A 27,788-nucleotide genomic window follows, 5' to 3' on the forward strand; every position below is an offset into this window, starting at 1 on the left:
ATTTATGAGATCCTTAACCATGCTGCCTGCCAAGGGCCCATATCCAAGATGTTATGGAGGGATTGTCGAGGATCATCTGGCCCTCTGACTACTACCCCATGCAACTCATCCATGTGGGCACTAATGATACTGTGAGGTATGACCCTCAGCAGATCACAAGTGACTACAGGGCTCTGGGAGTAAGGGTGAGGAAGTTGGGAATGCAAGTCGTGTTCTTTTCAGTCCTTCCAGTCAAGGGTAGGGGCCTGGACAGAGACAGATGCGTCCTGGAGGTGAATGCCTGGCTGCGAGGATGGTGTCACCAGGAAGGCTTCAGCTCCCTTGATCACAAGATGCTGTTCCAGGAAGAAGGACTGCTAAACAGAGATGGGGTCCACCTATCGAGGAAGGGGAAGAGCATATTTGGCTACAGACTGGCTAGCCTAGTGAGGAGAGCTTTAAACTAGGTTTGATGGGGGCAGGTGACCAAAGCCCACAGATAAGTCAAAAACATGGAGACCTGGAAGAAGGGTCGGAATCTGGGGGGAGCAAGGGCTGTTATAGCAGAAATAAGGGAGAGACAAGACAGAACTGTGGAGGTAAATCAAATCAGTATCTTAGATGTCGGTATACTAATGCGAGAAGTATGGGGAATAAGCAGGAACAACTCAAAATGCTAGTAAATAAACACAACTATGACGTAGTTGGCATCACGGAGACTTGGTGGGCTAATACACATGACTGGAATATTGGTATAGACGGATACAGCTTGCTCAGGAAGGGCAGGCAGGGAAAAAAGGGAGGAGGTGTTGCCTTATATATTAAAAATGTACACATTTAGACTGAGGTTGAGATAGAATTTTGAGACAGACTTGTTGAAAGTCTCTGGGTAAGGATAAAAAGGGTAAAAAACAAGGATGATGTCATAGTAGGGGGTCTACTACAGGCCACCAAACTAGGAAGAAGAGGTGGATGAGGCTTTTTTTAAACAACTAACAAAATCATCCAAAGCATAGGACTTGGTGGTGATGCGGGACTTCAACTACCAAGCAGATGTTGGGAAAATAACACAGCAGGGCACAGATTGTCCAACAAGTTCTTGGAATGTATTGGAGACCATTTTTTTATTTCAGAAGGTAAAGAAAGCTACTAGTGGGGAGGCAGTTCTAGATTTGATTTTGACAAATAGTTTGGAACTGGTTGAGAATTTGAAAGTGGAAGGCAACTTGGATGAAAGTGATCATGAAATGGTAGAATTAATGATTCTAAGGAATGGTAGGAGGGAGAACAATGAAGACAATGGATTTCAAGAAGGCAGACTTCAGCAAACTCGGAGTTGGTAGATAAACTCCCATGGGAAGCAAGTCTGAGGGGAAAAACAATTGAAGACAGTTGGCAGTTTTTCAATGAGCTACTATTAAGGGCACAAGAGCAAACTATCCCACTGCATAGGTGTAACGTTATTGACATGAACTGGGACCACATAGATCATTGTTGTAACCAAGGTCCTGTAACAGCACCAAATCTTGTATAAAGGGGGTCAAAAAAGGTATCTAAGACAAGGTTATGGTTTGCTGGTTATGATTATGCTATCTGTATATGTGTATCATTTTGTAGTTGAAGTTATGAATATTGGCTCTGTACTGTCTGTATTTCAAACTTATGCTATGCTTCTGGGTGATACCCCAGACAAGTTGGTGTCAGCTCTGCCTACCCTGCTTGATGGCCCATTAAGGACCATCAGCTATACAACTGACCCATTGAGAGAAGGCAGACACACCTTGTGACTCAGCAAGGCATGCAGCGATATGCCTATGGACAGAACTCTGAGGTTTTTCCATGCCATGTGATGGACAGCTTGTCTTTGGGACAAAGAAAGCAGAGACCACATGCCAAGAGACTATAAAAAGCTGCTGCAGCTCCTCCATCTTGTCTTCAGTCCTGCTTCTTATCTCTGGAGGGACTTTGCTACAAACGGAAGCTCTACACAAAGGACTGATGACCCATCCCAGCTGTGGATGTCCTCCAGAGACTTGATTTGAACCTGCAGTTTATTCCATCACTGCTACAAGCCTGAACCAAGAACTTTGCCATTACTGTATGTAATTGATTCCATTTAACCAATTCTAGCTCTCATCTATATCTTTTTCCTTGTATGAATAAACCTTTAGATTTTAGATTCTAAAGGATTGGGAACAGCATGATTTATGGGTAAGATCTGATTTGTATATTGACCCAGGTCTGGGGCTTGGTCCTTTGGGATCGAGAGAACCTTTTATCTTTTACTGGGGTATTGGTTTTCATAACCATTCATCCCCATAACGAGTGGCACTGGTGGTGATACTGGGATACTGGAGTGTCTAAAGGAATTGCTTGTGTGACTTGTGGTTAGCCAGTGGGGTAAAACCAAAGTCCTCTCTGTTTGGCTGGTTTGGTTTGCCTTAATGGTAAAGGAACCCCAGCCTTGGGCTGTAACTGCCCTGCTTTAAGCAATTTGTCCTAAATTAGCACTCTTAGTTGTGTCCCGCCAGAACCAGCATAGTTACAGTAGGAAAGATAGGAAGTATGGCAAGAGACCACCCTGGCTTACCCAGGAGATCTTCAATGATCTAAAACTCAAAAAAGAATTCTACAAAAAGTGGAAACTCGGCCAAATTACAAAGGATGAATATAAATAAATAACACAAGTATGTAGGGACAAAATTAGAAAGGCCAAGGCACAAAATGAGATCAAACTAGCTAGGGACATAAAAGAAAAAAAGAAAACATTCTACAAATATATTAGAAGCAAGAGGAAGACCAAGAACAAGTAGGCCCGTTACTCAATGAAGGGGGAAAATGTGGAAATGGCAGAAGTGCTTAATGACTTAATTTCGGTTTTCACCAAGAAGGTTGTTGGCTATTGGATGTCTAACATAGTGAATGTCAGTGAAAATGTGGTAGGATCGGAGTCTAAAATAGGGAAAGAACAAGTCGAAAATTACTTAGACAAGTTAGATGTCTTCAAATCACTAAGACCTGATGAAATGCATCCTAGAATACTCAAGGAGCTGACTGAGGAGATATCTGAGCCATTAGCAATTATATTTGAAAAGTCATGGAACACAGGAGACATTCCAGAAGACTGGAAAAGGGCAAATATAGTGCCCATCTATAAAAAGGGAAATAATGACAACCCGAGGAATTACAGACCAGTCAGCTTAACTCCTATACATGGAAAGAGAATGGAGCAAATAATTAAGCAATCAATTTACAAACACCTAGAAGATAATAAGATGATAAATAACAGTCAGCATGGATTTGTCAAAAACAAATGGTGTCAAACCAACCTGATAGCTTTCTTTGACCGGGTAACAAGCCTTGTGGATGGGGATAAGTGGTAGATGTGGTATATCTTGACTTTAGCAAGGCTTTTGATACTGTCTCGCATGACCTTCTAGTAAATAAACTAGGGAAATACAACCTAGATGGAGCTACTATAAGGTGGGTACATAACTGGTTGGAAAATTGTTCCCAAAGAGTAGTTATCAGTAGTTCACAGTCATGCTGAAAGGGAATAACAAGTGGGGTCCAGCAGAGATCAGTCCTGGGTCCGGTTCTTTTTAATATCTTCATCAATGACTTAGATAATGGCATAGAACGTACACTTATAAAGTTTAGGGATGATACCAAGCTGGGATGGGTAGAAAGTGCTTTGGAGGATAGGATTAAAATTCAAAATGATCTGGACAAACTGGAGAAATAGTCTGAAGTAAATAGGATGAAATTTAATAGAACAAATGCAAAGTACTCCACTTAGGAAGGAACAATCAGTTGCACACATACAAAATGGGAAATGACTGCCTAGGAAGGAGTACTATGGAAAGGGATTTGGGGGTCATAGTGGACCACAAGCTAAATATGAGTCAACAGTGTAACGCTGTTGCAGAAACAGCAAACATCAGTCTGGGATATATTAGCAGGAGTATTGTAAGCAAGACACAAGAAGTAATTCTTCCGCTCTACTCTGTGCCGATTATGCCTCAACGGGAGTATTGTGTCCAGTTCTGGGCACCACATTTCAGGAAAGATGTGGACAAATTGGAGAAAGTCCAGAGAAGAGCAACAAAAATAATTAAAAGTCTAGAAAACATGAGCTGTGAGGGAAGATTGAAAAAATTGGGTATGTTTAGTCTGAAGAAGAGAAAACTGAGAAGGGACATGATAACAGTTTTCAAGTACATAAATGCTTGTTACAAGGAGGAGGGAGAAAAATTGTTCTTCTTAACCTCTGAGGATAGGACAAGAAGCAATGAGCATAAATTGTCGCAAGGGCAGTTTAGGTTGGACATTAGGAAAAACTTCCTCACTGTTAGAGTGGTTAAGCACTGGAATAAATTGCCCTGGGTTGTGCAATCTCCATCACTGGGGATTTTTAAGAGCAGGTTGGACAAACACCTGACAGGGATGGTCAGGATAATACTTAGCCCTACCTTTAGTGCAGTGGACTGGACTAGATTCATATATTCATATATTCATAGATATTAAGGTCAGAAGGGACCATTATGATCATCTAGTCTGACCTCCTGCACAATGCAGGCCACAGAATCTCACCCACCCAATCCTGCGATAAACCTCTCACCTATGTCTGAGCTATTGAAGTCCTCAAATCATGGTTTAAAGACTTCAAGGAGCAGAGAATCCTCCAGCAAGTGACCCGTGCCCCATGCTACAGAGGAAGGCGAAAAACCTCCAGGGCCTCTTCCAATCTGCCCTGGAGGAAAATTCCTTTCTGACCCCAAATATGGCGATCAGCTGAACCCTGAGCACATGGGCAAGATTCACCAGCCAGATACCCAGGAAAGAATTCTCTGTAGTAACTCAGATCCCACCCCATCTAACATCCCATCACAGGCCATTTGGCCTATTTATCATGAATATTTAAAGATCAATTAATTGCCAAAATCATAATCATATCATCTCCTCCATAAACTTATCGACTTTAATCTTGAAGCCAGATAGGTCTTTTGCCCCCATTGCTTCCCTTAGAAGGCTATTCCAAAACTTCACTCCTCTGATGGTTAGAAACCTTCACCTAATTTCAAGTCTAAACTTCCCGATGACTGGTTTATAACCATTTGTTCTTGTGTCCACATTGGTACTGAGCTTAAATAATTCCTCTCCCTCTCTGGTATTTATCCCTCTGATATATTTATTGAGAGCAATCATAGATGACCTCTCAAGGACCCTTCCAGTTCTATGATTCTATGATTTTTAAACATTTGTGCACTTTTAAGTACTTGCGATTTGTAAGTCATGTAAGATGAAAAGAAGTGTTTAAAGGCACTGACTTGGGACTCAGGCAATCAGGGTTCATTCCCTGGCTCTGATACAGCCTTTCTGTGTGACCTTAAGCACATGTTCAAGTACTTTGGTGGGTCCATTCATGTTCACTTTACGTTTAAGTGCTTTGCAGAACTGGAGCCTTTCTGCCAGTCAGTCATTTGAATCATGGCGTAGTGCAGTGGCTCTCAAACTTTTTTACTGGTGACCCCTTTCACATAGCAAGCTTCTGAGTACGACCCCTCCTTATAAATTAAAAACACTTCTTTATATATTTAACACCATTATAAATGCTGAGTGCAAAGTGGGGTTTGAGGTGAGGCTGACAGCTCGTGACCCCCCCCCATGTAATAACCTAGCGACCCCCTGAGTGGTCCCGACCCCCAGTTTGAGAACCCCTGGTGTAGTACTACTTCATCATCATTTAGGGGGTTGTGAGGCTAAATCTATTAATGCTCAAAGTGCTCACATACTATAAACATGGGGGTCATATGGTCATAGATGACAGTAAGCTGGCTGAAGCTCAATGCACGTGAGACTGAGATGATGGTTGAGGGGTGGGGCAAGCAGCTTGAGGAAATGGTGGTGGTAATATCAGCCCCTTTGATTGAGAGTGTGTTTGCCATCAGTTACTAGTTTTCACAACTTAGGAGCCACCTAGATTGCCCACTCGTCTCCAGTGGAATTCCAGGTGTTGGTTATGACCTATAGCGCCCTAAAGGGCCTGGGATTGTCTTATGTGAGGGGTTGCCTCTCTCCCCATGCCAAACTGCCACAGCTACAGTCAGCAAGAATGATCAAGATAGATCCTCTTTGTTATAAAAGAGAGGAAGTAACTGGCAGGGCATTGTGTGTGACAGCTCTGAGACCCTGGAATTTGCTCACCATATCTGAAATAGCCCAAATGTGGTGACCTTGCAGGCATTCTCCAAAAATAAACTTGAGCTGGGTTCTGGAGAGTGCTGAAGGTATATATCCCATATTGATGAACAGGTGTAAAGGAGCTTCTGTAGCTGGCTGACTGAAGTCCTGTTGAATTGATTGTTTTAATTCTGTTGAGATTTACGTATAATGTTAGTGTCCTGTGGGCCTTGGTTAGGCATCTTTAGAGTTATTATTTAAATCCAAATAAATAAAAGTACGTAGATAATTGAGTTTATTGTAATCATCTAGCAACCTTAACTAGGTTTTTTAAACAATTTTTTGGGATCATTTTGATTGTTTCTGAATTCCCCTGGGCTGTTTTTGTCGTTATCTATTACATAGGTAAATAAAGATAAAGTTATTTGATATGGTATGAATACGGGGTCACCCTCTCTTTAAATTAAAGGGATGAGCTGAGCTGACCAAACTAATAATGGCTATACAACAAAATCCATATTCCTCTAGCTATTTGGAAATTGTAGAAAGAATCTGTCAGTGAAAATGCGCCGTCTACAAGGAAAATATCACCCTAGCATGTTTTCAAGGGTCATGAAAAGCTCTCAAAGAGAATGAATTTTAGATAAGTACCAACTCTGGTATCTTTGTTTGGCCACTGAAATAAATCACTGATGAGGGGGGCTATTGCGGAATATATTCCCTATTGGCTTTTTCTTTTCTCTATCCATTTTCAGTGATGGAGAATTGTGTCTAGTTTTTCAATAGAAAATCCTTAAACATTTTATTATTTCTGCCCTTGAAAACTGAGTCTTGCACAAGCCAATGTCAAAATCTATCTAATCTATCTGCATTTTTAAAGTGCTTATCACTCTTGTACTGTATAAAGATTAAAAACTGACAGTAAGACTGCCTGGGGATAGTCAGTAAAATCTATTCGTGTTTTGAGTGTTGTGATATAATGGGGTTTCACTGGGCTGATAAAGAGACACAAGAAAGCCTAGGCTCTGCACAAAACTTTCAAAGAGTTATTTTGAAGGCTTAATTTCAAAAGAAGTATTTAGTTTATTCAATGTTTTCAGAACAAATTCAATATGACTTAAACCTAGAAATAAGAAGATATCAAATTGTAGTTATTTTATGCTGGGGACTCAAAAAGTGAGACTACAAAACTGATTTCATGTTTTTGAAAGTTTAGGCCATAGTGTCCAAGACTTCTCTCACTAAAGTAAACAGCAAAAAACTTCCACTGAAATCAGTGGGAACAGGATTGAGCCTAAAACTATCCAAAGGAAATTAAATTAATAACTTGGTTTAATTGTAATTTATTTTCTTCAGTTTTGGTCCAGCACACAGGTTTTCAAGATGTATGTATGTGGAAATTTCAAAGAGGGAACAGTAACAAGCCATTTTGAGCTACAGAATGAGACAAACATTAGGCAAAGCAACATTTCAGATCATGAGAATTTTTAAGGATCTAGCTCATAAATGATTAAAGCAAATTCTTCAGGCTTTGCAAAAATATTCTCCCGTGTCTTCAAAATAAATCTGACCATTTCCAGGCTAATTACATTTTCCAAACCAAAGTGGAGGGCAGCCTAGTAGCAACCTTGATAATGGGAAGCAACCACCTCTGTAAAATTCATCCCACTGTATTTCCCTAATGGAAGTCAACAGATGAGCTTTCAATTATATTCTGAAGGTCAACAAATTAGGTATTCAAGAGACCAACACAGAAAGCAGATTCCAATACCAAGGGCCTGGTACCAAGAATGCCCTGCATCTAGTCCCCCAGAGTTCGAGTCCAGGATGCACACGTAGCTCAGCTGATTTTAAGTCAGGGACGGGCAAACTTTTTGGCCTGAGGACCGCATCGGGTTTCTGAAATTGTATGGAGGGCCGGTAAGGGGAGGCTGTGCCTCCCCAAACAGCCAGGCATGGCCTGGCCCCCGCCCCCTATCTGACCCTCCCCCCACTTCTCATCCCCTGACGGCCCTCCCCAGGACTCCTGCCCCCCCAACCATGCCCCCCCCCGTTCCCTGACAGCCCCACGGGGACTCCTGCCCCATCCACCCACACTGCTTTCTGTCTACTGACCACCCCTGAATCCCCCACCCCATCCAGCCCGCACCTCTCCTTCCTAACTGCCCCTCGGGGACCCGTGCTCCATCTAACTATCCCTTCTCCCTGACTGCCCCCTGACACCCTGCCCCCTAACTGTCCCCTGCCACCCCATCCAACCCCCCTCCTTCCTGACTGCCCCCCCTGGAACCCCTGTCCCATCCACCCCCCCACTCCCTGTCCCCTGACCACCACCGGAACCCCTGCCCACCCCCCGTCACCCCATCCAACCCCTCCTCTCCTTCCTCACTGCCCCACCGGGACCCCTGCTCCCATTCAATCCCCCTGTTCCCCACCCTCTGACCGCCCCAACCCCTATCCACACCCCCAGCCCCTGACCACCACCCCGAACTTCCCTGCATGCTATCCAACCCCCGCCCCCTGCCCCCTTACCATGCTGCCTGGAGCTCCGGTGGCAGGCAGCGCAGCTGCACTAGGACAGGCAGCCACGTTGCGCAGCACCGAGCACCGAGTCAGGCCGGGCTCTGCAGCTGCGCTGCCCCAGGAGCTCGCTGCTCCGCCGCCCAGAGCATTGCGCCAGCGACGCAATAAGCTGAGGCTGCAGGAGGAGGAGAAATAGCTCAGGGGCCGGACAGGACGGTTCCACGGGCCGGATGTGGCCTGGTGGCTGTAGTCTGCCCACCTCTGTTTTAAGTGCTGCAAACGACCAGAAACAGAGAGGTGGGCTGTAAGTCAGCCAGGGTTCAGGACGCAAAACAGGTAGGGCTTTACAGATGAAATCAAAGCCTGTGACATATCTGGAGTAGTGTTGTTTTACATTGCTTAGCGGAGATAAACAACAAAAAGAATTCTGCACAAGCCCAATTAATGTTTGTCTGTATTTTGCAGTATGTATATATGCCTGTTAAATAGATAGGGGAACAGTGTCAAAACAGAATTTGTTCATAATGAAAAAATCAGAATAGTTGCAACAGACAATACAGGAAAGCAATACATTTATTTCACTGATACATCAGACTGCTGTGTACATAAACATTTCTTGAAGCTTTGATTGAATTTTGTCATTCGCTCAGTCCACTGAACTTGTCACACACTTCCTATTTAACCTATGTCCTTCATGTTTCCAGTATTTTAATATCTATGCTAGCTCTCTCAAGGATACAGCTGGAGGACTCGATTGAGGATTCAGATAAAATATCTGATATCATAGTAGAGCAAGGTCACCTTTGTATCCTTGTGACCAGAGCCTTGGTTCACCCTCATTGACCCTGCATGCACTTATGTTCTGTGTTAATCAAGCAAGAGTAGGGAAAGGAGAGTTGTTTATGCAAGAAAGTCTAGGCTGATTCATGTTAAACCTGTACACTTGCAATCAACTTTCACCTTTCTGATTCTTACTTCTCACTTAGCTTATGGCTTCTTTGGCTTTTGTTGTTTGTTCACTTTTTTTCACTCAGAGAAAGCCTAATTCTATATTTTTCATGGAAATCAGTGAAGCCAGGGTAGGCTTCTTTTGTTAGTGTACAATATATAGCATTCAGAGAATTTTTTTATAAAAAACATTCATAACTAGTCCTCAGCATGATGATAATAATCTGTGACAAGCAACCAGAAATCCTTGAAAACTTTAACAGTTCCACAGGAAACGTTCTGAGTCTCTCAAGGAATAATAGATAGTGTTATTCATTTTTCATGAAGCTGAAAAGGGGGGGGAAGACCTAAATCATATTTTGAAATTTGCTGAAAATAGATGTTTTTTCTTTGTATTTCAGGAAGAAACTTTTGACCTGTTCAGATTGGCTGCAGCCTATTGAGCCTCATCCAATGCCCATTGAAATCAATGGAAGTACTTTCATTAACTCTAGTGAGAGTCGGAAAGGTCCAATAGAATATGCAGTTGCAAATATGGAACTGTAGTATAAAATAATCTTTTTATTCTATTATTTTTTAAAGCCCTGTATGGATATAGATGGGGTCATCCCTCAGTTCTTCCAATCTCCATTCTCTCCTCAAACTAAGCAGTGCAGAGTGCAAAATGTTTCTGGAAAAGAACTGGAGCATATAACAATTTTCAACTGTGAAATCATCCAACAAATTTTGGAAAGGGCAATAAATAGTTCTAGGACAAACTGCTGGATTATATTTTATAGCTCTTCATCAATAAAGAATTGCACAGAAATTTCACCTTAGAAGCAGAGCTTTTATTCTCTTGTAGGGTTATGATTCTTGAAAACGTTTACATCATTTAAATTCCCTTTCATAGCCTCCCAAACCCTTAACTTCTTGTCTAGGTATTCAGCACACACCAAGAGCTCATTGCTACAGTCCCCTCATTGCTATGTGAGATTCACTGTTTCCTGCAAAATACGCAGTCTCATGGGCTTGGTCCCACCCAAGTTTCCCCTTACTGTAAATAGAGCTAGAAAGTAAGATCATTGTAGATACTTTAGGGATCAGAAACAATGCAGAAAACTGAGCAGCCAAAAGGGCGTTTATCTTATAGCAACAGCTCACCTTCTGGAACAAATGACTTAGCAGGGGCAAAAAAGCTATTTATATGTAGCACTCAAGGAGCTGCATAATCTCCCCCAAACTTTGTTTCCCCTCTCTAATTTAAAGTAGTCCATGTTCCAAAGGTAGAAAAATCAAGGGTTCTTGATTGCTGACAAACTATACAAAACTATTCATAGACCTTCTTAGTTGTAGTTACAAACAGCTAAATGTGAGAGGTCTTCCCCCACCCCATTTTTAGTATGGTTCATAGGCCCAAAGTGATATAAAATGATAATGATAACATCACAATAATGGAAGATGATGTAGTGGATGGGGGAAGGTGAATTAACAACTACTTAGGTAATGGATAGAGGAAACGGAGTCTTAAAAAACCCCACCATGGATGAATTTTCAAAACTTGGCCTTTATTTGGGCACACTAAATTTTTGAGTAATATCATAAAAAATAAAGAGGAGGATTGGTCTAGAAAGGAAGAATGATGTTGTTGTTTAAGCACTGAACCAGAACTCACAGGCCATGATTTTCAAAACTGATTACTGATATTTCAGAATTCTGTTTTTGTGAAATCAACTTGTTGAGCATCTATGCTCTGACTCTGACCTGCTCTGCATGTATTTTGCACAGGTGTGTTGTGGAAAATGAGACACACCATCTGTTTCGTTCAAAGAGCCTGAGGCCTTTTATTAGATACAAGCATGCAGGGAGAGGGAGACCGAGATGGTCATGCGCAGGTGCCACCCTGGTCTCTCTCTACCCTGCTCCTATAATACCAGTCTTATATAGGTCCAAATCCAAGCCAAATGATACATTTCCTTATTAGTTATTTTTCACCACTTAAGCACTATTAATAAAGCCTTATAAGCAGATAACAGAAAGACAGTTTCAAAATTAGCACTGTGCTGACACACCTTGTTATTATCAAGATCTGCGGTTTGCTGTGGCAGCATTTTGACTACGGACTTTTGCAGGGTGGAGAGTGCATATAATGGATGGCTAGCAACTCTTCCAGAGGCCCTTTGGTTCTTTTCTAGTTAGAGATTGGCCTAGTCCATTATCTGGGTCAAGTGCCACAGCCCAGCATATGTAAATGCTTTTAGCTTAAGCCAAGTCTTACAGGATACAGGCCATAGGCCTCTTGCGTTACAGCTCGTGTATATGTTGCATATAGTGCATAGATTGTGCCACAGAATGGGAAGGGGTCAGGTGTTGTATCAACCAGGCAAGGTACTCACAAGCTTCAACAGGACTTTATTTTCAAAGTGGAAACCTCTTTACCAAGCTGCTGCTGCACCGTATGTAGCTTTCTCCCAGCCTCGCAACGCTTCCCCGCTCCTTCCTGTTTCCTGTCCTTTCAGACTCCCAACAGCCAGTGCTCCCAATTCTAATAATTACAAGCAACATGTAAACACCACATTCCCTCCTCTTTTAAGAAACTCTCCCACTTAAAATAAACATTATTCTAACCACAGGAACAAATATGAAACAAGACACTATACTGTTGGCAAAAATATTACACTAAAAACACTGTAGATACTACATAACAGTCTCTAGTCCAGACAGGTGGTTGTCTGGGTCTGACAGCTTGTCTCTCAAGCCCCGGTTCCAGTGCAATGTCTTGTTGTGTTGGTACGACTGTGTAGTCATCCAATGCAGACTGGGTGTTGGCATAATCTCCTCTTGGTGCATAGGCAGTTGCAAGATAAGAAGCGTTCCATACCTGCCCATCAGCAAGTCGATAGGGGTAAGGTCCCTTCTTCTCTATGATTTTAAGAGGAGCTGTGAATTTTGCGTAAAATTCCAGGTTTTCGTATTCTAACAAAGGAACCACACTCAAACTTTGGTTCCTTAGCACCCCACCGCTTGTCTGTGAAAGCTTTAGACTTTGCTTGTTCTGTTCAACTGGTTTTCTCACATCATCCTCAGCTGGGGCATCAGGTCGTGCCTTTAACAATCCAGCAATGTTCAGTTTAGTATTCATCTGTTTCCCATGCAGTAACTCTGTGGGTGATCTTTACGTTGCGGCATGTCGTGTAGCCCGGTATGCTTGCAAGAAATCAGTAATGAAGGGTATCCACAATCGCCCTTCCAGTTTAGCCATTTGCAACTCTCTTTCAAATTTCTGTTAAACCGTTCGATTTCCCCATTGACTTGAAGGTAATATAGGGATGACCTTCTGTGTAAAATGTTCCTCTGTGCTAGAAAAGTTTCAAACTCCAGGGAAGTAAGTTGACTACCATTATCTGAAACCAGTTCTTTGGCGTTACCTTGCCTGCTAAAAACTGAAGAGAGGAACTTAATTACTGTAGCAGAAGAGATTTGTGATGTAAACGCTACCTCAGGCCATTTACTGAAATAGTCTATTAAAGTGATGGCATAATGGCAGTCACTTGGAGCAGTATCAAAGGGTCCTACAATGTCAATCGCCACTTTTTCCCCATGCAGATTCAGGAAGAGGAACAGGCTGTAATGGAGGGGTACATGTCACTGCTGTCTTATCATGCATTTGGCAAGTGACACAGGATTTTATGAGTGCTTCAGTTTGAGAGTCCATCCCTGGCCACCAATACAGATCCCATAGTCATTGTTTAGTTCGGACAATTCCTTGATGAGTATCGTGTGCCAGGTGTATGAATTTTGACTGTAATTTTTCTGGTACAAGAAGCCGGTGTGTACCGCATAGCACACAGCCATCAAACAAAGAAAGTTCATCCCAAACTCTAAAATAAGGCAGCAAAACTAGGTCAAGGTTTTTAGGGTGATTGGGCCATCTCTTTGTCAGAAATTCCTGCAGTTTTTGTTGAATTGGACACGCTGAACAAGCAGCTTGAAATTGTTCTCTTGTAACTGCAGTGAGAGTGCTTGTAATAAGCGCAACCAGTACATCCTCATCCTCCAGTGGACCATCTGGTGAAGGCAAAGGCAGGCAAGAAAGGCAATCAGTGATCACATTTTGGTTTCCAGGCTTATATTCCAGTTCATAATTGAAAGAGAGTAATCTTGCAGACCATTGAGCAATACGGTATCCTGCTCTTCCCAGTCCTTTAGTTGTGTGCAACGTCGTCAAAGGGCTGTGGTCTGTGCGCAACTTGAACATGCGGCCCCACAGGTAAGTTCTCCATTTTTCAGTAGCCCAGACACAAGCAAGTGCTTCTTTTTCGACTGTAGAATATTTTCTCTCCGCAGTACTTAGTGTCCTTGAAGCAAATGCAACAGTCCTCTCTCTGTTGTTCTCATGCAGTTGTGTGAGGACAGCTCCAAGTCCATAATCAGAAGCATCAGTAGTTACAATTGTGGGCAATGCAGGACTGAACAGTGCAAGTACTGGACTATGTAAAATCAAGTCTTTCACCCTTTCGAAACTAGCTTGTGCATCCGTTGTCCACACAAAGGCTGGACTTCTCCGTAGTAATTCCCGTAAGAGTTCAATGACAGAAGCATAATTGGGAATGAATTTTGCATACCAGGAGGTAAGGCTGAAGAAGGAATGTAAGGTTTGCAAATCTGTTGGAGGAGGAGCATTTGAAATTGCCAGGATATGATCTGGATCAGGTTTTAGTCCAGCCTGTGAAATTGTATGCCCCAGAGACGAGAGTTCAGTTTGTCTAAATTTGCATTAGGACCTATTGAGCTGGAGGCCTGCTGTGCTGATGCAGTTTAGTACAGACTGCAGGTTATTATCATGCTCCTCAGAAGTATTTCCAAACACAATAATATCATCCAGATAGCATCGAACTACATGTTGATTCTTCAGAATCAATGACATTTTTTTGAAATGAGAGACCGTATGGAACATGTATAAAACTAAATAGTCTCTCATGTATAATAAATGCTGTGAGGTCTCTGCTATCTTCATGCAACATAACCTGGTGGTATGCCCTCTGCAAATCACGAATAGAAAACAACTTTGCTCCCCGGAGTTCTGCAAATACTTCTTCTATGTGAGGAAGAGGATGGCTGTCAATCACAATAGCTTTATTTGGATCCCTTAAGTCCACACAAAGGCGAATGCCTCCACCCTTCTTCTGCATCACTACTATAGGTGAAACTCATTCCGAGGAGTCGATCTCCTCAATAATGTCCTTTTGAACAAGTTTTCTAAGTTCCTCTGAAACAGCTTCCCTGACTGAAAATGGTAAGTGCCGTAACTTCTGTCGTACAGGCATCACATTATTCCGCATTTTAACTTTATGCAGAAACCCATAAGCACAGCCAAGTTACTCCTCAAGCTGGTGTTGGGTCCCAGCTGAAACTGGTGTGTGTACCAAAGAAGTGCTTTGCTGAGAAAGATCAATCCGTCCATTAACTACACTGAGATTTAAAGCAGCCAATAAATCTCTGCAAATGATAGGAGTGCTTTTGTGGACAATGTAGAACTCTGCATTTACACAGCAATCACCAAAAGTAACTATTGCTGGCAGGCAGCCACGTACTGGAATATGGTTTTTCAAATAGCACACCAAGTGAAGTTTGGGTTCAGAAAGAGGCACATCTTTAAAGTAATGCAGATAGATGGAATCAGGTAGTATAGATAGTGCTGAGCCAGTGTCCAACATTAGCTGAATAGAGTGTGGTTTGCCTGAGAGTATGGAGGAAACGTTTACAGTGCACTTTATCTGTTCTGGAATATGTGCAGTCATGATTTTGCCCACGCTCAGCACAGTAACATCTGGTCTTGTAACTGCATGCACCTGTTGATTGAATTGGCTACTGTGACATACTTTAGCAAAATGTCCAATCTTTTTGCAATGATTGCACTGAGCTACTTTTGCCGGACATCCTGTGTTGCTTGCAAGGTATTGTGGGGATCCACAGTGAAAACATGCTTTTACTGTATTTTGAATTTGCTGATTCCGTGGTTTTTCATTAGTTTTCCTCTTGCAATTGTGTGTCTGCAGTGGAAGTGAACTTTTCTGCAAAGGAGTCACAGCTTGGACTGTGCCTCCTGTATCCATGCTCATTATTTTAGCTTCACCTGTAGCTGACTCAATCTGAGTAGCAATGGTTACTGCTTCTTCTAGTGTATGTTGTGGTTCTAGAAGTAACCATTCTCTTACACGAAGCATGGTTGTTTTCTCAATGAGCTGGTCACAAATTACAATCAGACTCCTCAGGGAAGCAATATACTGCATTATAGTTTCCCCTGGTTTCTGCTCACGCTGGTGAAATCTGTAGCGATTAGCTAATACATTCACTTTTGGCACAAAAGCATTCATTAATGCAGTGAGTGCAGTCTCATATTTATCATCTGCAAGGGGAAAAGTGTAAAATATACGCTGCCCTTCTGCTCCAAGGCAGTGGATTAGCAGAGCACGCTTTCTTACTTCAGAAATCTCTGTAGCACTGATTGCAAGCAGATAAGTCTCAAACATATGGATCCAGGTAGTAAAAGCAATTGGAGGCTCACCAGGGCTTTGCAGAAAGGGTGCAGGTGGGTTCAGAGGCAGAAGATCCATCCTCGTCGCCAAAATGTTGAATCAACCAGGCAAGGTACTAACAAGCTTCAACAGACTTTATTTTCAAAGTGGAAACCTCTTTACCAAGCTGCTGCTGCACCCTCTGTAGTTTTTTCCTAGCCTCTCAACTCCTCCCCCTCCTTCCTGTTTCCTGTCCTTTCAGACTCCCAACAGCCAGTGCTCCCAATTCTAATAATTACAAGCAACATCTAAACACCACATCAGCTCAATAGTAATTTCTCCCACAGGTGTAAATCATAAGGTGGAGGAAAATGAAGCATCAGGCCTTGTGTGTGCAAGACAGTGAACAAAAACTGAACATACAAAGTTGCACACACAGAAATGGAGACTGGATTAGAAACCTTTTGAAAATGTAGCACTTGGAGTTTAAGTCTCCATCTATTTATATTAGAAGCACAGACCAGAACAGAGACACTCTTATTTTATGTCTGTACAGCTCCCAGCACCTTGGACTCCTGATTCTAACTGTGGCCCTTGGGTTTTGCCATGATGTAAGTCGTAAATAACATCTTATGCTACTGAGTAACATTTTGAAGATAAACCAATTCAAACTATTTGTAGTTTTCTTAATTGATGAGGCTGGAGGTTTTCATTCAGTAGTTATAAATTAATGCGGAATTAACAAAGCAGCAATGGAAGCATTCTTTCACAGATATTTCAAAACCTAGTGGTACTGTAAAGTTTTATTCTTGGAATATACTACCATTTGTTTCTTAATTAAAATTTAAATTTTTTAGGTACCACTAAAAATGCAAAACAATTTTCTTCCCTTAATGATCCTTTCTAACCTGTGAATAAATTAATATCTAAATACCTGAAGAAAAATGTGCTTTTACAAGGGTATTTAAAGAAAGTGCTACAGAACAATGTCTGCTCACTGACAGTAATCAGTTGGCTCAGCCTAGAGAAATGAAGAAAACAAAACCTTAAATATTTACTACATATACATCTTCCAAGTTTATGATCCAGTCCAGTTCTCATTGAAGCCAAAGGAAAAATTCCATTGATTTAAACTGGAGCAGGAGCAGACTCTTTGTTAATAACATGAACAGTGATTTCAAGAATGGTTTCATATTTTACAGAGAAACATATGAGCTCAATCAGTGTTACAAACTACATAAATATGCACCCAAACTATTTGATAGCCAGCATCATGAATTATATTTTACAATTTGAAGAGTTTTCCTTTAAGCTCAAATTTCCAGCTCTGAAGGAATTCTGAAAACTCCTGTAATATTTCATACATATTGCATAACATGTTTTGAAAGATGTCCCAACAACAAAGATATTACTAAATTACAGTGACAAACATTAGAAATGAAGCCAAAAAGAATTTTAAAAACATCTACACTTTCATTTTAATTTATTTTCCATTGTAAATAATCCCATACCTTACACAATTAGTTCCTCCTGTAATCAAACTGCAAAGCACTTTGCTACTACTTAAAATTAATGACTAATGGTCCACAAAGCCAACAAGGAAGTAAATTTATGCCAGCTGAGTAACAGGCTGAACCACTCTCAGCCAGTTACATCCAGATAAATTAAGCATGTCATGTGATACTATGTCAAAGCTAACGTATAATTTTCCTACTTCCATTCAGGTGGTATGCATGTGACAAATACAACTTTAAGTTTCCAACAACAGATGTTGTTATAGCAACTGAATAGGGCATTCAGAGATACTGTGTGAAAGTCACAGATGACAGAAGTTATAAGGAAAGACTTGATTTATAATTGTTTCACAGAACTTTAACTCTCGGGCCTATTGGTGTTTTGTAAAAGGATTTCTATTACAGTTTCTGAAACTACCAGGGAACATTAAAACTCCTACTGTAAAGAAAATGAAATAAATGTAAATTTTCAGTCAGTTGGAAGTTGTCAGAAAAGGAGGCTAGCACTTTAATGCAGGTTTTGAAAAACAAGGTTTGGACTAGAATGGAATTTAGACCTTATTCTTATCTCATATTATTGTAATACCATTATCTTCAGTGGAGTTCCTCCTCCTTTACAGTGATATAAGAGTGATTGGAATCTTACCTTCCATGCACAAAGATGATAGGATTGGTGAGAGGGAGGCAAAATTGGATGTCTCCTGAAATTTCCATGAAGCAAAAATACTGTATTTTCATGTCTGGAGCAGTGTTCCCTCTAATTTGTTCCACACATGTGTGGAATGAATTTTGTTATGTGCACCAATATGGAAGTGATGTGTGACACATCATTTTCATATTGGTTCACATAACAACATTTGTCGGGGGGGAGGGGTTCGGAGTGTGGGAGGGGGCTCAGGGCTGGAGCAGAGGGTTGGGGTGCAGGGATGTGAGGACTCTGGCTGGGGTGCAGGCTCTGGGGTGGGTCCAGGGATGAGGGGTTCAGGGCTGGGGCAGAGGTTTGGGATGTGGGGGAGTGAGGGCTCTGGGGTGATGCTGGGGATGAGGGGCTCAGGGCTGGGGCAAAGTGTGGTGCAGGGGGTGAGGGCTTCGGCTGGGGATGTGGGCTCCAGGGTGGGGCCGGGGATGTGGGGTTTGGGGTACAGGAGGGTGCTCCGGGGCTGTGGCAGGGAGAGAGGACTCCCCCAGCTCTCTCTACCCGCAGCAGCACCTGGGCTGTGGGGGAGAGTCTCCTCTCCCCGCCGCAGCAGCTTCAAGGCTGGGGCTGCGGGATAGGCACCCCTCCCCCGGCCGCAGCAGGTCTGGGGCTGAGTTGGGGCCAGAGGAGGGGCGCCACAGCTGCAGTAGGTCCAGGGCAGGGCTGGGTTCAGGCCACTCCTCCCCCGGCCGCGGTAGGTTGGGGGCTGGGCTGGAGAAGGGGTGTCCCTCCCCCAGCCGTGGCAGGTCCCAGCTGGGCAGGTTCCCTGAGCGCATGTGTGGAGCTAAATGGGCTGCTGCGCAGCCATGCAGCTTACAGGGAACTTAGGTCTGGAGCCATATATGTGTTTAAATAAGTACAGTGATTTTAGTTATGAACGTGAAAGACCATGTGCTTGCGGGAGAGGGAGAAATGAAGAAAACAATAAAGGAATGTTGGAAGGCATAGAAGTTTAACATGCTGAATTCAGCAAAGAAATTGTGGGAGAGCAGAAGGAGTGGAAAAACAATAAGAACCTTAGAAAGTAATATGAAAATAAGCTAATAAAATATTTTGGTTACAAAAAATGAAAATGGATGGTTAGAGCTTTAGATTCTTCAAGGTGCTAAGCATTCCTATGACACAATGAGTGGCCTCAACTTCATCTGATCAGAGATGTTGGCATCCTTTTGTCTGCGAGAGACAGTGGAAATTACAGCCTATGATGTAGATGGTTTGCAATGTCTCATATGACTAAATAGTTCAATCCGAGGTCATTTGCAACAACGACCTTTGGCAGTTGTTGCAAATGTATGTATCATAAAACCCTCTCAAGAGGTGCACGGTTACTTTCGTAGTATCACATTCTACATGACTCCACTCTCACACTTCTAACCCCATTGTAGTTCATGGAGTTACACCACTGTAAAATTGGTGTGAGAGCAGAATCAGGCCCCTTGTGTTTAATGCCTGCAATAGGGCATGCTGACTGCTTAAAACAGGCTACTAACCCAGTAAAGCTCTATTCCCAGTTCAGCCCAGAATAAAGGCATTCTGGAGGTTGTAGTTCCCAAAGGGACCATGAAAACTGTAGGCAATAGCCAGGAATTCTGGAAAAAAGGAGGGAGGAATATAATTAAACTCTGTGCCCAGATAAGTAATGAGAGAGCAGGGCGGGAGTAAGGCCTAATGTAGACATCTCTGCTAAGAGTGGCAGAGACTCTGTCTCTCTCTAGTAAAATGACCTGGAAAGAGGGCCTAAAAAGACAGCCAGGTGGCTGGGTAAAATACACCCAGAGGGAGGGATTTTATTTTGGCTGGTCTCACAGCTGTAGTTTGTGCTTGTGAGTTCCTTTCTGATTCTGAGGGCCACCGGGGGATGTTGGTGTGTTATTTTGGATGGGTGGAAGATTTAAGTGAGGGATGTGACCCAGAGAGAGAAAGAGAAAATGAGTGGATGAGATGCAGTTATACCTGGAGAAGGAGGAAAACTGATAGGCTCTTGATGGGGGGCTGTTGCACAAGGATAAGACAGGGTAGATGTTTCAGATTTTTGTTACCCTAGAAGAGGAAACTCTTGATGTAGCTTCAAAACTAAATTAGTCTATTAAGAGTGGGAAACTGAGGCATACCTACTTTTGTATGATGGAAGGGTTGCAATGCCTTTCAGGGATTTCTCTTTCTTTCTTTGACCTTAGCCCTCCTACAGAGAAGGTACCAAACTGTCACTTCATATTGTAGGTTGCAGTGCAAATTAACCCTTCTCTTTAGCTCCAATTTTGTGAATTGACTGATGGGACTGTAGTAGAAAGAGAGAGCCTGTGACAAGGGGCCTGATGTAAGGCCTCAGGCCTGAACTAAAGTCAAGCCCGGCTGACATAAAGCAGAGTTAGCAAAAGTCAGGCCAAGTAATGGACCTGTCCTGTTACAAAGCAGATGCCTGCTTGCAGGCTCATTGTCCAATACATGAACTTGGCAAGAATACGGCTGGTGTTGCAAAAACACACACACGTTCCTAAGTACCAGGCACAGGACACTCATGCAAACATATTCCAGAACGGTTGTACTGAATCACACTCCCCAAAGATAAGGAGAGCAGACTGACCCCTCCTAAAGATAAGATCTGGATGACAGTGTGATGGATAGACATCTTTTGATCAAACCAACATGCACAAGGTAATGGGTGGCAACAAATCATGTCAAGAGGCAGTAATTAACTAGGTCAGTGGGGCAATATGTAACTTGTTTGTATTGGTATATAATGTGGTGTCTGAGAGGGAGTGTCTTTGGCCAGCCTCAGGGGGCAGTGGCTGAGCCACTTGCAGACACCGATCCGGGAAGCTAGGATCGTGCTTCGTTGGCAGTAAACGTGGCCGGGTGCCTTCACTAAAAACCGAGTCTGTGGATTTATTGGGCAGTCCGATCGAAGTCTGCTGTATCTGCTATCTGCACAGAGCTGGGATGGCACACTGAGAAAACACACACACACAGCCAAACATCTGACCATAGGGACAGTTGTGATAACACAGGAAACTTCATCTCTCCCCTTGAGACTGTACTTTGTGACATCTATGATACTCACAGCAAAGAGGGCTTTGCCCCTGTAATTTCCTCTCAAACCCATGCATTCCACTATGCAATACAGACCACTGTGATTGCTAGCAATGTCCAGCATTCCAACTGACCAGTTTGATTACCCAGTAATAGCACTATTTTCCTCAGTTTATATCCACTTCTTGAATTGCTGTAACTTTTATTATGAAGCTAATTACATTTTCCTACATAAACATCTCAGACTGACTGCTTTTTCAGTCTGCTTAACCAGCTTTGCACAAGGAAACTAGGCCCTCGAGCCTAAAATTATGTACACTGCTTGCATTTTCATCGCATGCTGCTATTGCACAAGTAGTTCAGCCAGACTATGAAGCCAGATGTTAGTACATGCTGCTGATCTAAATCATCCATGCCAAGTTAGAAATGAATAACATGAGATCATTGTGTACAAATACACTACTTACCAAGAAACAAAATATAGTGCATTTTAAGTGAGAGGTAAAACACATCGTACAAGGCTTTTTTCATATAGTGTAATTAACCCCTTCACATTTTCACACAATACTGCAACCCTTCATCAAGGATCGGAGGTGAGGTATTAAGTAATATAAGGTTAAACACTATGAGAGCTTAGTTATGCTAAAAGATATAATATACAGCATTTGATCAACTGATTGGTTGTTACAAATGAATTTCATAATAATATCGGGGCTATTTATTTTACTTATTGCAGAAATTCCTGATCAAGAAAGCTACATTCATGTTTTATTATTATTCCTGTATTTAAAAAAATCTAAATTAAACTGGAGTTAAGATTAAGGTTGAGTATGTATCAGTTATTTCATGGTAAAAACATTTCAGAGATGATGTGATTATCCCTAAAACAAGTTTTACAACTCCAGGAAATTCAAAGTTGAAGATAACCTTAAAAGAAATCCAAACCTACTAAGATAAGGAAATGCACGTAAGGCACCCAAACACCTTTAACTCCATCCTGTACTGATGCTGTGCAATGACCAGACAATTAGGATTAGTGTATAATTGTGTTTGTAGTCCCAGTGTAGATTAAAATAATTTGTAAAGACTCTTTTCTTTTTTTTCCTTCATTTTTCCTCCTTATTTTGTCACTACATGTATTTGGGTCAGGCTGGTGTGCAGCTGCATAACAATAACAGTTATTTGTCCCTGAGACCATATTTACTCTTAAGATTCAAAAAGACATCAGTTTGTCCTCATCAAACAGATCTTTAAAGACACTTGCTTTCAGGGGTGATATTAAGACTCTCTGGGGATTTGGATGCATCCATGCTGCTTCACACTTCTCCGGTTAGATATTTCCACCTCTCCACCAGTTTAGACAAGATATCTAAACTTACGCAGTCCAATCCCATGTAGCCAAGCCTATCATGAACAGATTAGTCCTCGTTCTCTTAGAGTGAGCCAATACTGGCCTCATCAATCTTCTCTCTGCCCAGCCAGCATCAGAAAGTTTTAGAAAACTGACTTGTGGCTGTGCGAATTCTTGCTGCTCACTTTCATGGTGTGTGCCCTTCCCCATGCTGTAATAATCAGCTGTCGTCTTCATTCTAGACATTTTCTCAGTCCTCCTCCCTTCCTACAACATGTCATAGCATCACTGACACACACCAGGAAAGCATAGCTATCCTTTCTAACCACCATGCTCCACCAACACTTTTCCTTTGGTAATGTAACATGACATTGTGACAGGGCATGAGGACCATTAGAGGACCTCACACCTACATAGTAACTCTTCAGTTCTGGCTTTCCTAGTTCCTCCTCTGAAGCAACTAGCAAATAATACCTGCTATTGGATTCTCCCCGCATGACCCTTGCCCTCAGGTTACAATATGATCTAACATTGTATATGCATCTTCTTCAGAACATAAGAACAGCCGTGCTGGGTCAGACCACTGGCCTATCTAGCTCAGTATCCTGTCTTCCAACAGTGGCCAATGCCAGGTACTTCAAAGGGAATGAACAGAACAGGTAATCATCAAGTGATCCATCCCCAGTCAACTATTCCCAATTTCTGGCAAGCTTCTTCTCCACTGAGTTTTAATTTTGGTCTCTTGGAAGCACAAGACCAGCCAGCAGTAATCATTCATAAGAGGTACCTCCTACTGTTGCTTCTCTGCTCTATTATGACCCACTATTGGTTGCTGTGTCCCACTGATCCTTGTGCTCACTCCAAATGCTGGCCTGAATTCTAATGGTGCATGATTAGTCCTCCCTGCCTGCTTTGACCAGTAAAGGCAAACATGAAATATGAAAACTAAGCCCAGAAATGTGGGCTGAGTGCTTTCAGTATCCAGGCAGTAACATGAACTGTTTACAATTATTATTATTCTGTGAACTCCTCTTATTCAGAATGCATCATTCTCTGACTTTGCAAATACCTGTGGTTTTGTGGCAACCCAGGGCACTGTTGATCTCACAGAATGCACAGAATTCACAGCATTCTTGAATATTTTAACAAAACTAGAAGTCTCAGAGAGAAATAAATTACCAATGAAACTAGAATCTTAACTGATTCAGTGCTACACTCAGGTATTCCTGTTAAATTCTGTTAAAAAGCTTAAAGGGATGCATTAAGGATGTCAGTATTGTTCCTATTATAACATTTCCTGGGTCAAGTCTTAAAGGAAGGATATTCACCCACATTTTTTACTCTACACTGATAAGTCTGTACTTTCCCCAACACTTGTAAGTCTGTAGTTTTCCCACTGAAATTATCATGATTTTGGCAAATCAATTTTGTCAATTTTGTGTAATTTTTAAATATAATAATGAAACTTCTGGCTCAATACTGGGTACCCCTGCTCTTTTGGACTGACCCAAAGGAAAAGCATTGGGTTATTATAAATCATTCTAGGATGAGCAGGACTCAGGTTAGCATCTAGCCAGCAGCAGGAACTGTATGATACAGAGTTACTGGGAAGAGGATTTTGGAGCAGGCACTTTGTGTCCAGAACAGCATAGGGACCTACTGTGCAGCAATGTGGCAGGGAGAGATCCTCAGTGTGACAGTCAGAAGATGCCTAGAACACCAGAAACTGAAGACTAGGCCTGTGAGACCAAAGGCCTAGGACTCTTATCTCCTCATAAAGAGGTGCACATAATGAAGCTCCTTGGATCTTAGACCCAGGGAACTCTGAGAGGTTAGCTTGTACTCTTTATTTGGATGTCCTCTAGTCTACATCTACACTACAAACCACTGGTGGCAGCATGGAGTGTATATGTAGCTACATGCTTTAGTGAAAAGCAGGCTGGGCCCACCTTGCTGTGGGTAGCTATGGATATCAGTGAAAGACTCTGACAGAAGGGTGGTAGGGGGGGATGGTTTCAAAAGCTCCTTGCTGCCAGAGCCTTTCACTGCAGCAAGGAAAGGCTCTGCCTCAGCCCTTCCCTGTTGCCTCCCTCCTGCCAGAGCCTTTTTCCACACTGCCGGAGTTTCTCCCTGCTGTGAGGAAAGGTTCCTGCAATGAGGGGCTGACAGAGCCTTTTCCTACTGCTGGAGTCTTTTACTGCGGCAGGGAAGGGCTCCAGCAGCAGAGAGTTGCTTTCCCCACTGCCGTCCTTGCTGCTAGAGGAGATATGTGCCAGCAGCAGGGAGCTGCCAGAGCACTTCCTCCCTGCCAGAGCCTTTTCCTGTGGTAGGGGAGCTGATGGAGCCTTTCCTTGCTACCGACTCTCCCTCAGAGTGTGCATGTGAGTACATACCCACACCCTTCAGGCATCTCTTTCCTCTATTTGTCTCCTAAGCCATATCTTACTGGCTAATTATACCTGTGCTGGGGGGCTATGTGGGTATGTCCTCTACACGCTGCTGAAAGGAGTGTGCAGTGCAGACATACTTATTGTGGTGTAGTTTGGAAATTATCTACTTTCCTTTTACAGCTAATGTGTGAGAATCCTACTGAATAAGTTTGCTTCTTTTCTTTCCTGTCAACTGTTGTGAAGATTCCTCTTTTACTTCATAGTAGGATTCCACCAATGGACAGAGTCTGTAGAGGCCAGTGCTTGGCATGCCCATAGTGCTCGTCACCAGCCTGTGGTACACAGAGCACCCTGACAAATAACTAGAAGAAATTGTGTACCACAGCAGTCAAAATGACACCCTGCAGTGGGCTCAGTAGAGGAACCTCTGCTCCCATTTTATTACTATGACTTTTGTTGTTTATACAGATGTCTTACAGACAAATGAAAACCACAGCCTCTGCCCTGAAGAATTTACAATCTCATGAGCACAATCTTGAATTTACAATCAAATGACCTCAAGATAATGTACAGCACAGAAGACGGGCAGGTGAGAGAGCTTCTAGGTCTACATTAAATACAATCATGTGCTCTTTTGTGTTTGCAGTGAATATATGCATCATGCTAGTTAGTTTTATTCATACATTTTTATATATGTTGTTTTTATTAATTTGATGCAGGAGCATCAGTCTGCATTGTGAAACGAGAGAACTGAAAGAAGTAATATTTCAGGAGTGACTTGCAGAAGGAGAGCATAGTTGCACAGCGTGCAGGATGACATGTAGAGGGCAGTGCAGGAAAAAGTACAGAGGAACGTATATCAAAAGGATGTAAAGGAAGCATAAAGGGAAATAGAACAGAATTGGAAGACAGCAGGGCATGAGGGGGTGGCGTGGTAAAAAAAAAAAGAGCTCAGATATAAATAGGGTCAGAGATTCCCTAGACGTATGAAGGTGAGTTTGAGGAGTTCGCTTTTGATGTAGGAGGAGAAGACCCAGTGAAAAAGGTAGTGTTTGGAGTGGGGGAGGGGCTGGAGAGACGCAATTAAAGAATGAGTAGACGATAAGGTTAGCACTGGCATTTTACAGAGACAAGAGGATGCAAGGTGAGAGTCAAGTAGGTCAAAGAATAAGAGGTTGAAGCAGTATAGGCAGGAAATTACAAGGTAATAGACAAAAGTATTTGCATGAGGGATAGAATTACTTTTTAAAAAACAATGTATATTTGTATATATAAATCAGGCATACATGCAGGTGCTTGATATGGATGCACAAATCTAGGATGTGAAGGGCAGGCTGAGGCGTTCTCTTTTCATAATGTTGAGCTTGAACTGTCAAACAAACATCCAGGAATTGATATCTTAGAGCTTTGAAACTGGAAGAGGAGGAAAAGCCAAGATAAAGATGTTGATTTGTGAGTCATCAGTGCATATATGATATATGTAGATAAAATACTCTTATAAGCACTAGACTGATCTGAAGAATGGATAAAAAATCACCCAGGAATAAGATGTAATCTTTAGAATAAGGGGCTACGTACAGAAATATAGGCAATCTGGTGGAGAGGGAGGTAGAAGAAACCAACAAAGGAGACACTAAAGGATTTGTCAGAGAGTTCTCAGAAAGAGAACCAAGATGGAGTGGTTGACTATGTAAAAGAGCAGAGAAATTGAAGAGGTTAAAGATCATCCAGCTGGTAGGAATGGAAGGGAGCAAATAAGAGAAAGATAGGGCTTTAAAACTCAAAGTGGGGGAAGCAGCACTCCCACAACATGCTCCTCCCCTTCTTGAAAGCATTCAGAAGCCTCTGGACTGCAACTTCACAGGGTCAAGACTTTGTGGCTTAGTGAACAGTGGTGGTGGAGCAAGTGAACAGTACTGTAATCCCAAGGCTGTAATGGTTATCTGCATTAGAGCTAATGTTGCTCTGTACCACAAATACTTTTGCTCCAGACTTGCACTCCCTTGTTTTCACACAGGTGGAACCTGAATGTCACAGCCCATGCCTTCTCCTTAATCCTCAAACCTTTGCCGCTGAGGGAGTAGACATTTTCTGAGCTTTCTATTCATCTTCAATAGGTTTATCTGTAGAAAGATATAGTATGGCTGTGATGCTCCCCATGGGGACCCAGGGCTGTCAGATATCTCCCCACAACCAGCCCTTAGTGTGAAGCAGCCTTGTCTGTGCCTGCTGTGGATCAGCTCCCTGATTACACCAGCCTCTGGCAACACAAGCACTGCCTTCCAGGCCTCGCTCTCTCTGTACAGATAGCAATAGGCATACACCAACCCCTGAGTCTTCCAAGCATTCCCTGCCATGTTGAGCCCCTTATCCACTGAACACTCACTGAATGACTGAGCTGTCAATGTGATGAGACCATGAAAAAGGCTAATGCATTCCTAAGTTGCATCAGGCAAGTTATTTCCAGTAGAGACAGGGAAGTGTTAGTACCATTATACAAGGCTCTGGTGAGACTTCATCTGGAATAGTGTGTGCAGTTCTGCTCTCACACGTTTAGGAAACATGAATTCAAACTGGAATAGGTACAGAGAAGATCTACTAGGATGATCTGAGGAATAGAAAACCTACCTCATGAGAGAAGACAAAGAGCTTGGCTTGTTAAGCCTAACCAAAAGA

The 27,788-nt window shown here is 42.4% G+C and overlaps 1 protein-coding gene across 4 annotated transcripts in view; it reads right to left on the minus strand.

Moving 5' to 3' along the window:
- The window catches only part of SLC16A7 (solute carrier family 16 member 7), a 155,869-nt gene that overhangs the window by 78,963 nt on the left and 49,118 nt on the right, over window positions 1-27,788 (minus strand). The window contains exon 1 of one of the 4 annotated variants that reach the window (XM_075124385.1): window positions 17,642-17,735. The exons of the other annotated variants lie outside the window; for them this stretch is intronic. The gene's annotated coding sequence lies outside the window, so the exon portion shown is untranslated. Of the gene's footprint in view, window positions 1-17,641; window positions 17,736-27,788 lie in introns of those variants that run through there. 4 annotated transcript variants of the gene reach the window in all.

This window comes from Caretta caretta, chromosome 1 (genome assembly GCF_965140235.1).
Source record: "Caretta caretta isolate rCarCar2 chromosome 1, rCarCar1.hap1, whole genome shotgun sequence".
NCBI classification, from domain to species: domain Eukaryota; kingdom Metazoa; phylum Chordata; order Testudines; family Cheloniidae; genus Caretta; species Caretta caretta.